The sequence below is a fragment of the Phaethon lepturus genome, unplaced genomic scaffold, assembly GCF_000687285.1.
Source record: "Phaethon lepturus isolate BGI_N335 unplaced genomic scaffold, ASM68728v1 scaffold10114, whole genome shotgun sequence".
NCBI classification, from domain to species: Eukaryota; Metazoa; Chordata; class Aves; order Phaethontiformes; family Phaethontidae; genus Phaethon; species Phaethon lepturus.
The window spans coordinates 7,169-18,745 of NW_010535452.1; positions in this window are offsets into that span (position 1 = coordinate 7,169).

Sequence of the window (11,577 nt, forward strand, 5' to 3'; positions counted from 1 at the left end):
CTTCCTGTGTTACTGCTACAGTAGTTTTCTTGTTCAGAAGCTGCAGCTCAGGAGACACTTCAAATTTCAAAGGGTATTTAAGATTAGAGGTTTGATTTATTTTAAAGAACTTAAAACTCCATTGAGCTGCGCTGTAAAGGTTAGAGCCGAATTTCTGATCCCGTTGAATTGGATGACACTCGTCTTATTGATTTTGGCGAGGGCAGAATTTCCCACTCTGTGTGTATCCCTGCTACAGAACATGCTGAGGATCTATACCCACATCCTTCAACATATACTCACTTCGCAGTCCACTCTGTAGCTTACAAAGGTTGATTGTGCAAGAAAGCTTTCTGGCCATGTGTGGTAAAGATAAGACAAAAAGTTCCTTTTTGAGCATAACGTATATATTGTTATTATCAATTATCCTTCACAAAGGAGATCAGTATTTTCACTGTTTAATCTGTATTTTATTTACATTTATATTTTATTCATATTTTATTATAAAACTAAGAAAAAAAAAAAGAACCATATCGTCCTCCTCAGATGAGGTAAATGTTTTTGGTAGAGCCAGGAATCCCCTGGTCTCCTAGATTCATCCTGTGTAGAAAGCTGCTTTGTTCTGTTAAATCCTATTTGCAATGAAGAGCTTAGGCTATATGTGCCAAATGACTGCGGAGCCAAAAAAGATACCGTTCAAAAAAGCCTGGGTAACAACGGAAGTGTTTTTGGAAAAGGCACTGAGGTAGCTTTGAAAATTTCACAAACAGTTTTGTCTTTACATAAAAAGGAAACGCTAACTTTGAAGCACAGAGAGGGAAAACATAACCTTTCTTTTTTTTCAAGCAACATTTTGTATTTGTTTTATTTTATGTCATTTTCCAGTAGTATCCAAACATTTTCTGAGTGTTAATTAAATTACTTTTGCCAGGTCATGGCAGAGTAAATATTGCAACCTCAGTGTTACTACTGCGAAAATGGAGGCAGGGTTTGGGAACTGACCCGTGCCATAGCCGGAGTGCCAACGCGTCCACGACGGGTGCTTGGTCCTGTTCCGTTTGCTGGATTGCTCCTTTTTCTGATACAAGGCATTTTTTAAAAACAAAGGATGTTTTTGGCGTGAGTGGGATATTGCAATATTTCCTCTTCCATATTACTTAGATACCTATTTCTAGAAAGATGAACGCAGTGAAACAGGACGGTTTTAAATGCCCTAAGAAACTCACAACTAGCTATCGACGCTGGTTTTGGTGGTTTTGTTGTTTTTTTTTTTTCCCCCAAGCCCCCAAAGGAACACATCTGCAGTAGGTATAGTATTTTTACAAGGAGGTTTTACGATAGAGAAGATAAATGCAAGAAGCAGTATGTCATAATCACAACAAGGAAGCTGAACCATTAACATGAAATATGGGCTGAAGCGGAGCAGCAGATATATGTTTTCCTCCTTTTATAAGGGTTTCTGAGTTGGTAACATGTTTTACCTTAGCAATTCATTACGGTTGCCTTTCATATTGTAAGAGCTCTTTATAATATTCAAACTCTTTGTCTTCTAAAGACAGTGTTAACCAGATGACTCAATGTAAATAAATGAAGATCCCCAGAGACAGAATTTATTGGCTGGCACATGCCACAACAACATATTTTTTGTACTATTGCTGTCCAGACAGAAAAGGCTCCTTTGAGAAAAGACATTGCCTTAGCCACTGAGCTGAAGTTATTTATCTGTTGCTGGTTAGGAATGGAGCGGGGGGTAAAACCTGCCCTACCCTAGAGCACTAGGGGGAATGCATGCAAAGAATAATGATAAAATCAGTCACCGTTATATAAGAGATGATGAGAATAATGGAAATGTGGCTTGAATAGTCTGTTTAGTGAAAGCTGTGATCTAAGGCGTTTGATGGAAGCAATCACTATTTTAATCTTCACAGTTTGGGGGAAGGGAAAAAGCCAGTTGCATCATTTTTAACAGGTTCTTTTTTTCTTTTTCCTTTTTTCCTTCTGCCTTGTGGTTCAGCTTAGCTGCAGAAAAAAATGTGATCAGAAACGATCTAAAGCTAATTTCTTAAGAAAGAGGGGGGAGGTTTTTTGGGTTTTTTTTTGCTAGTCTGATGTGTGTGGGGGGAAAGAGCAGAGCTGATTTCCACGCAACTTGACTTAACCTAAATACATTCTTGACCTATCATCCAGTTCAGTGAATTGCCTAAATATGTTCTGCTTATATGCGTAATACTTTTCTACAGTGCATGATACTGACCCATCCTGTTAAGGCCACCATATTGTAATCTGATGGTTTTTAATCCTGCTGGAGGAAACTAGACGTGAAAGTGTAGTGCAGAGCACTGGAGATCGGCAAATAAAACAGCTTTATCTGTCCTTAACGCGTGTGCCTGGATTTACTCTTACAAAGCACGTCTGTCATCCCTGGGGCATTTTGGTGCAAAGAGTAAATGTGAGTATGAACACTGACACACTCGAAAACAAGCTGGGAGTATGGAGATTTCTGAATTACTGCTGACACAAGGGAAGAGTTGTACTCTCATCTTGTTGTGAGGACATTTAGATGCACTGGATGGTCCTAACGCCGAAAGGAAGCAGATCTCCGTGGCATCTGGGCAGAGTGACCAAAGCTGGGTGGAGAGGACAAGACCTGCCCGCAGATGGAGGGTCTGTATTGACCCAAGCGTTCAGGGCCGCTGTAGAAGTCTTAGAGCAGTGTTATGAGAGTCAGGCATGCTGTTAGCTGTCCTGGAGTTCTACTCAATTGAAAAATCAATGTTTGGGGTTTTATTTTATCTCTTTCTTTGCAAATGAAGGTCTATTTACAGTGAACATATGGGATTCTCAAACAAAGGTAGTCTTTAAAATTAACGATGTCTGAAAAGAAATCTAAGAAAAAGTTCTTCTAAGTATATAGCAAGGCTAAATTTCTCTTAAGTTGAAGGCATGCAATTAAGTAGGAAAGCAAATTAAAATAAAGATACATCTGGGCTCTACTACACAACTAAACATAAAGGAGCGAAATTGCTTCTGGCGTCTATCCCATGTAGCCGCAAAACAGCTCAGAAGCTCAGCACAGCAGCGGAAAGCTCATTATGCTGGCTGTTCCCGCTGTGCTGTAGTAGAAACAGCCACTGGGCAGCCTCACCTGGCGGTGGAGATGTGGCTTCTGCTAACGAGATGTGTTTCCACGAGAGGAAGGTTAGTGCTGGCGTCGGAGCATTTTCCTGGAACAACAGGGCTCGATGTGGCTCCTCCAGAGCCTCTCGAGCACCCTGGCACACCTGAGCAGCCTTTGCAATGCTCCGACCTACCGCAGGTTGCAAAATTTTACTTGAAACAATTCCCTACCAGGAAGCGCCATTTTAATTCAATTACTGTTTGGAAAAAGCAGACGTGTTAGCATAAATTATTTTTTTTTTTTCCCCCAAATAAAATGAGAGAATTGTTTTGGATCAAAAAGCTTCTGTATTTAATTTTAAACTCACTCTTTACTTGAAAGATGACATTGGTTCAAATAGAAAAGGGAAAGAATTAAAACTGAAATAAAGCATTTGAACTTTTGAAATGGATATTTGAAAATAAAACATTTAGTCTGCACTAAAATGACTTTTGTTACCAGAATTCCATTTGGGTAAAAATTATACAATTTTGGAAGTTCATTCATATTTTTTGGATCACTGTATTTCCAAATCTCTCTCCTTTATTTTTTTAACAGAAAGCAGAGGTTTTCCCTTTACTTTCATGCTATTAATTGATTTTCTAAAGCATACAAAACTGTCTGTTGAAAGGCCTGCATGAAGATTTCATAAACTATGGGGTTTTTTTATTTCAGAATGTATCTTTAATGTCATGGGGAACACTGTTTTCATCTTCAGGGATGATCAAACATTGCAGATTTCCTCCGTTGAGAAAACCTGAATCATGCTAAGCACACCTGGTTTCAGGATTTCACTAGAGGCTTATATTAGTATTTGAGTTCAGTGAAATTTTCATGAAGACCTTCGACACTTTAGGGTAGGTAGAAGGGGTCCAGCTTTCACACAAAAGATGCTTTTCTTTGTGCCTACAACCTGACTCCACCTTCACCCTTAGCTACCACTTCCTAATATGATGTTGGTGGCCAGTCTATTTTATTGGTTTATTTAAGCTTTTTCATAGGTTCAAACTCTGGTCATCTTGTCAGATGCTCAGAACTGGCCAAGAAGCGTAATCAGTCCCTGCAAAGCTTAGGTAGAGCGACATTTGTCCTTTCACCCTTTGCACGCCAGGCACCATACTCCCCGCATTCCTCTCCTCTCTGTGGACTTGTGGCCAACCAGAAATATATTGATATTGAAATCAATATAAACATTGAATTATTGATAAACATGTTGGCTTAGTTCAACAGTCATTGGTACAGGTGTTAGCTCAGTTAACCAACCACTACACAATTTGGTCCTGTTGGGCAATTTTTTTTTTTTTTCTTTTTTCTTTTTTTAGTAAGGTAAGAAAGACAACCGGCAGCCTCTATGGGCACAGTAATCAACTGCCTGAGAAGGCATTCAATAGCAAAGGCTTGGCAACAGCAAAAAGTCATACAGAGCAGCTGTAGTCATCAGTGTACAGGTGGAACTACCCAATGCGATGCAGATTTACAGCTAGAAAGGCGTAAGATAACCTGACGTGCATGTAACCTCATGGACACCTCATTTCTCATTTTTTGGGGAGGAATAAGCTCTGGTTCATTTCTAGAAAGCAAAACTGTGATACAAATAATCAAAAGACTTGAAGAATGAATACCTAAAGCACAGGAATATCAAGGCAGTCACTGCTGTATAAGAGAAATGAATTCTGCAGTGGCATCATGTGTTTTAGTTTTTGTGGACTGTTTAAATGGATTCCTACAAAAATAATAAAGGCTTCTGGAGAAGATAACTCCAAGACCATCTATCTTAGTTGTCTTGAAGTCAAGACAGGTTAAGTAAGATAGTCTAGGTTTAGTCTGTTGCAAACAGTGATTCACTGGGCATGATTCAGCTGTCATGTACTTTTTGTACAGGAATTACTTAACTGAAGGAGTATGGAAGATACTTTTCTTCAGGTCTCCAAGAGACAGCTGAGGGCATAATAACTTTGATCAAATAACAATGTTAGAAACAGAAAATATGTTGAGTTTAAAATTCTGACTTGCAGGCTGCAATCCAAATTCCCAATTTATGTAAGTTGTATTGAATATTATGCACAAACATCTGGTGGAAAAGGCTGCGAGGCTTTTTGTGCTTGTCATTGTCAGTCCTGGCTAAGACATAGAGTTGGCTTAAATGGGGTTTCCAGCAATGATGGCATGCAAGATAAGATAACAATTGTGAGCATTTCTAAACTCTGATGATTTGTCAGAAACTCACCCTGGGATGAGAGGTTTTACTGAGCACATAGTCTAAGGGCTTCAAGATGAAAGACTGCTCAGTAGAGCTGGGCAAAATGTAGCAAGTACATTTTATGGAAAAAAATTGATGGCTTGCAATGTTGTTTTCCTTTGCATGTAGGAAAGAAGCCCCAATGTGCAACAGCACCTGCAAAATTTGCAAAAATAACATTCAAAAAGCCTTTTAAAAAACACCTCTGCCTCTTGGAACATCATGATATTGCCTAAAGTTAGGGCCACCCAACTGATACACGGAAAAGTCAGGTGAAAGTTTTGGCTTTTCCCTGAGTTTGTGTCTTCCAGACCTCAAATGTATCCCTAAAGCCACTAGGTTTTGTGGTGGTAGGTAACAAGGGGAAAATATTCAGAGAAGTAACGTCCATCGAGATCAGCAGGGCATTCACCCCAGCGTGATATGAAATAAAGTTAACGGCCTTTCCTGGTGCTCCTCTCGCCTACTAGAGCATACGCCTAAGCTGGAGGTTTCTGCTGAAGGCAAGAACGCTGACTGCCTTCCCCTGTTATGGATGATTGTCAACAGAAACTTCCTCATCTCATACACTGTTAGTGACAATGGGAACATATTGTTTAAATAGTAAATAAATCAGTAACCGTTTAAGCACTGTAGAGTCGTGCAACTTCAGGGACAAGCTAGGTTGCCTATAAGCTTAGTCATTTTCTCTATAGTAAATCTGAGTTTAAGGTGTTCAAAAGGCATTGTTAGATTTTTTCTGTTTTCTTCTGGAAAAGCTCAGCTAAGGAATTTGGTTTTCATGATGCCCCTTAGGGTTCCCACAAAGTAATAAGTCAGCATCATTTTCTAGCTGCAGTTGATAACATTTATTGCTAATTCTTTAAACCCTTCTTTAAAAGAAAACAAGTCTGCAACCTGCATTGCACCCACAGGAATAATCTGTCTTTTCCTCAGTTTGGTAATTCAATTGTGACTTGTAAACTTGTGCAGTTGTAGCAAAAAAAGTATACAGTCAACTCTAATCTATCTTGAGGAAAGTAAAAAGTGCTTACCACTACTGGTGTAGTAAATCCTGGCTGCTTTATTAAATACATGTAGAATTTCACTCAGAAGCCTTAAGGAAGAAGAGTTTTAGAATATCTGAACAATTTAGCACATTTTGAAGCTGAATAAAGATTGATTCAATTTTGGAGTGAGATTTAAACTGATGGCATACCAAATCCAACTTAAATTAACTTGAAAAGTATAGGCATTATTTATGTCTTCTGAATTGTGAAAGGCAAACTGGTCTACTGGAGAAATTCTTGAGTATCATAATCATTCTTGTACTGGAAAAATTAAGACTCTAAAAAGACCTCATAGCTATTTATAATTGCAAGTCAGTTCTCAAATAGTCTTTACATAATTGTTACACACATAAGCAGGACAAGATCCAGCAGAAAGTTAAGCATGCGTATACTGCTAAAAGCTGAAGCAATTTCACAGATTTTGATTATACCTGCTTGCATGTCTAAAGTTATGTGTCTGCTGAATTCTTTGTTGCACCAACAGAAGAGACTTTACAAGGGTAGGTAATGCTTTAAAAAAAGTAATTTGACATTGCAATCAACCAACCAAATTTCTCTTGCTGTGCTAAACTAAGGACGTTGCACAAAGATGAGGTCTCCTCCCCTCTTTCAGGAGACTCTGACCGAGCTGTAATAGTGTGGGTGGATTTAGGTATCAGACCCTGCCTCCAGAGAAGGACAAAGTCAAGGTGACTCACATTAGTATTCATAAAAAATCCACTGTCTTCTAACAAAGGAAGGGATATGACGAGATAATAAATATTAAAAACACCCCCCTTTAGCCCAGGTGGGGTTATGGGAACATATGTTGCTTTAGCTGCTACGCTACAGCCACCCACCTCCCAGTCCCACCTGGGCTGTCGGCTGGGAAGAGAAGCAATGCCCAGGATGGGACTCGTGGCAGTTCCCTGCCCTTTTGTTGGGCTAAAGATAACGTCAGCTCTCCCAAAGTTGTTCTCACAGGGTAGCATTTCTTCCTCTTGAGCACCAAAGGTCCTGATCTCCAGAAGCCACTATCCTCCAGTCAGCATTGGTGAGCCCTCCCTCATTTAGGAGAGCTCCTCATTGCCCATCCAGTGGGAAGATGGGCCCCACACAATTTCTCTTTGCTTTATCTTTAGGCCATTTAACTCTCTTTCAGTTTTCAAGAAGATTACAATGAGAATTTTTTCCAGATCACTTGGTCTCTTAGATGTACCAGACTTTTCCCGGGATTCTCCAAAATCACTTTGGGTGCTCTTGAAAAGACCTGTTTCTAGGTGGTCTAAGAACTGGGTTTGGTACCGGTGCATGTTCCTGCAGCAACAGGGTCCTCCCATTGGCCTGGGTAGGCAGAGAGCTGATGGGCTAACGGCTGCCACCCTGCTCTTCTCTGTGCAGTCCGTGACAAGAAAGTTTGCTCTGGCAAAGCATTGTGAAATGGGCCCCTACAAATGTAGAAAAGCCAAACTATTTTCTTCAAAGAAAGAAAGAAAGAAAGGGTGAAAGCAAAGATTCAGAAAGATTTCCTACAAGCAGAATTTACTATTATTTCTTCCTTCATATTATTGCAAAAGGATGGGGAAGTTTTACAAAAGAGTTTTCCTATTCTTTGAATGAGTCATGGTAATAATATGATGTTTTATACAGTTTTCTCCATCTGCAGAACCTCTTTTATATCAAAATAGTCTAATGCTGCAGAGCCGTCCTTGTCGCAGATGTAGAGAAAGAGAAACTGAGTCATAGACAATTTATTTGCTTGGTTTGTCCCCAGTCACCAGGGAACAATTGTCAGAAAGGGACACAACTCAGGTTCCCAAAATCTTCCCTCCCAGCTCTAACCAATCCCTTTGTCTCTAGTAATTAGAACCATTTTAAGCAGTGATCTTCAACTGTGATTTCACATTGCTTGGTGTAAAGAAGGGAAATCTCAACTCTTACATCAAGAGTCACACAGTTCTACTGGTGCAAAAATGCAGTGAAGAGCTGAGTAGGGTCATGGCTTGGGGAAAAAAAAGGTATTTATATCACGTTGAGGTATGCTAGACAACATCCGGAGAAACAGGAGCACAAAGTCTGTCTGGTCAGTTGAATCTGACCTCCTGCAAATTCACCAAGATGGGTTTTTAATATCTTTTGTGGATGGAGCATGATCCAGGTGACGAAGCAGAGTATTGTCATCTACATACTGGCATTGACTGGACTATGCAAGAGTGGGAGTCTACAGTTCAATCCCTCCTGTACAGTCTAGTCCTGTATTTTATATAGAGACACACTAGCTTTGATATATCTGAGTCATTATATAGGTTTTGGAAATCTATACTTGTTTATCATCTCTAAGCATTTCACACATTTTTATTCCCCCAAATAACCGAGGTTATTGCCAGTGCAAAAGTACCAGCATGGAGTGGGTTACAAAATATATTATCCTTTAATGCATTAAAGATGCTTTCTCAAAATTCATACAGGCATTGGCAATACACAGACTCCCTCTGGCATTCCATCTGATGTTGTCTACACAGATTGAGGCGAGTGGTTGGAATTTGTCTTTGAAATGGTTAGGAAGTGGCTTATTTATGTATTTATGCATCATGGTTTCTAGATGCTTATTCTTTAGCAACAGATAAGGAGTCCCAGTTTAGACTTACAAATGTTAGTCTGGGTGAAGTTGTAATACTGCACAATACGACTATACTGCTAGGAACTGTTTTGTAAGCAAGATTAATTTATGTGGCAATGACCTGCCAGGTCACTGGCCTTGAGCACAGCACTGTGGTTAAAAATGTAGTTAAAATGGTACTTTAGAGACAATCGTGAATGGCTTTCAGTATTGGTCATATGACTGCATTTAATTTGCCTGCAACATGAGTTTTTGATGATAGGAGGCTGGATATCCTTGTTAGTTACATAAGTAAAAACCAGAACTAAGGACCTGAAATGAAACAGGATTAAATCATCTCAATTAATTTATGGCCAGACTCCAAATTCAATTCTCCATATCTGTAGGAGTTGTAGTAAAACAATGCCTGTCCATTAAACATTGAGTAATGTGTTCAAAGGCAATGCAAAATGTCATACACTAACAATATATTTTTTTTCTTTTTGAAGTTGGAGAATTTTGGAATTGGTCACAGAGAAAGTGAGAACCAGACAGCACAGGGACATTTCTTTGCTCCCAGCTTTCTTCCCAGCCACTATTGTACAGAAGTATTACAGAATTCAACAGCGCAGTTTAGCAAAGTTTTCCTTAGCTCTGTGCTCATTACTATGTTTCTGTAGGCTACAGAAATGCCTGTAAGTCACATGAACAAATTGATGCACTAAGTGAGGGTCAGAGCTCAAAGTGCTTAAAACCTGGTTCTGCTTCAGTCCAAATCAGCTCACAGGTGATGGCTACAAAAGCCATCGGTGTGAGGGGAGCTGGAGAAGCGATAGTTCAAGCTGAGACCAGAGGAATATACTCAGACTCACCTTGGTTACTCAATTTGCAAGCCTTGGGGGATTTTTGCCTATAAAAGGAGTACAACGGACTGCTGAATCTGGGACTGGAAATAAAACAAACTGAAGTTAGACAATTGTGTTAGACAATTTCACTAAAGTACATGCATGAGGTGACAACTTCTGCTACTGTCTTTTGGGGTTGTGGTGTGGTTTGTTTTTTTTTTAATATGGCCTCAAGCACACAAAAATAGGAAAATCTATGCTTTATTGCAGTGGTCTTGCCAGAACTGATCTACTCAACAGACAGATCTCTGATCAACAGATCCTTCTAACACAATGTTCTTACCTGATATAGGAAACTCCCTCCAGAAAGTGGTACGTATTATAGAGTGATGTGTGAAGAGAGTTCTAAGTTGCAGTCTTGAATTTCAGTTTTCGATGGATTAGGGAACTGAATTCAACACACAAAATCCAAATTTACCCCTTCAATTTTAGTAAAAGTCATATCCAAACCCAAAATGGAGTTCTACAGAAATTGTAGGAAAAAATCATATATGTTTCATACTGGGACTTCAGCTTGATTCATTCTTTTCCCAGTTTCTGCATATCGCAAAGCTCTCAGAGTGGACTGGATGATTTACCTTGAAATATGTGGGATTTGTCAGCAACTATGTGCATTTATTTGAGACACTAGTATGGATGTCCATTTACACTGCCTTATGTATCCCTTGTGTTTGTTGTGAAGCAGCATCTTAAAGTCTGAGTGTGAACGCTTTGTTTAGGAGTAAAATAACCTTAGATGAATGTAGAGGAATTTCAGAGGAGTGTCTGCGAGGTTTATGCTGTCCCATACTTAAGGCACTTTTCACCTGAGCAAATGCATTAAACATTTTTAGTGCACTCCTAATTTATATACTTTCTATCTTCGGTTGAGTCTCTTAGACTGTTTCTTTGGGAAAACAAAAAAAGCCATGAGCAAGGAGCAGCAATGCAACCGGACAGCTTAGCGTACTTTGCATCGACCAGCTGTGCAGAATGGTGCGGGGTGGTCAAGTGTGCAAAGCTGCAGGCTGAGCAAGTCCTACTCTAGGGAGCAGCAGCCGGGGGCAGAGCACAAACAACCCGGTAGCTAGTGTGGCCAGTGAATGCTGTGACTGAATCGGGTGTTTGGCTCCTTCCCAGATCAACAGCCAGCTTGTTCATGATAGCTGTTGAACACTTTTAAATGCAAGCTGTATTTGTAACTGCAGAGGCTGATTCACAAGAGTCTAAGTTGCTGATCTGTGAACTGGGCCAGCTCTGCTTATTTCCACTTTCCATTTGACATGGCTAAAATCGTCTTAACTGCTTTCATGAGATGATTGGCTAAAGCCTTTCATTTCCTGGGTCTGCAATTTCTCAGGAAGAGTGTGAGATACTTTCTGTTGAATTTGGATCTGAAACCTATATAGATTCAGCCTATTTCTAACCTGGAACTGAACTGTATTTACTTTCTCCAAATCTAGATTTGATGACGTTTCAGCATCACGGGTAGGATCTTTTCTTAATGAGAAGGACTGCAGAGCCTACACAACAGAAGTCAAATTAACAGACTTAAACACAAGGACACAGAGAACTGTCTTCTACTAAGGTGCTTCTGTTTAGTGCGATTGGCGTGGTGATAAACAAAGTTGTTTGCCTTGTCCTTTTTGGATACTTCAGGCATTCAGTATGTGGCCACACCTTAGGCATGC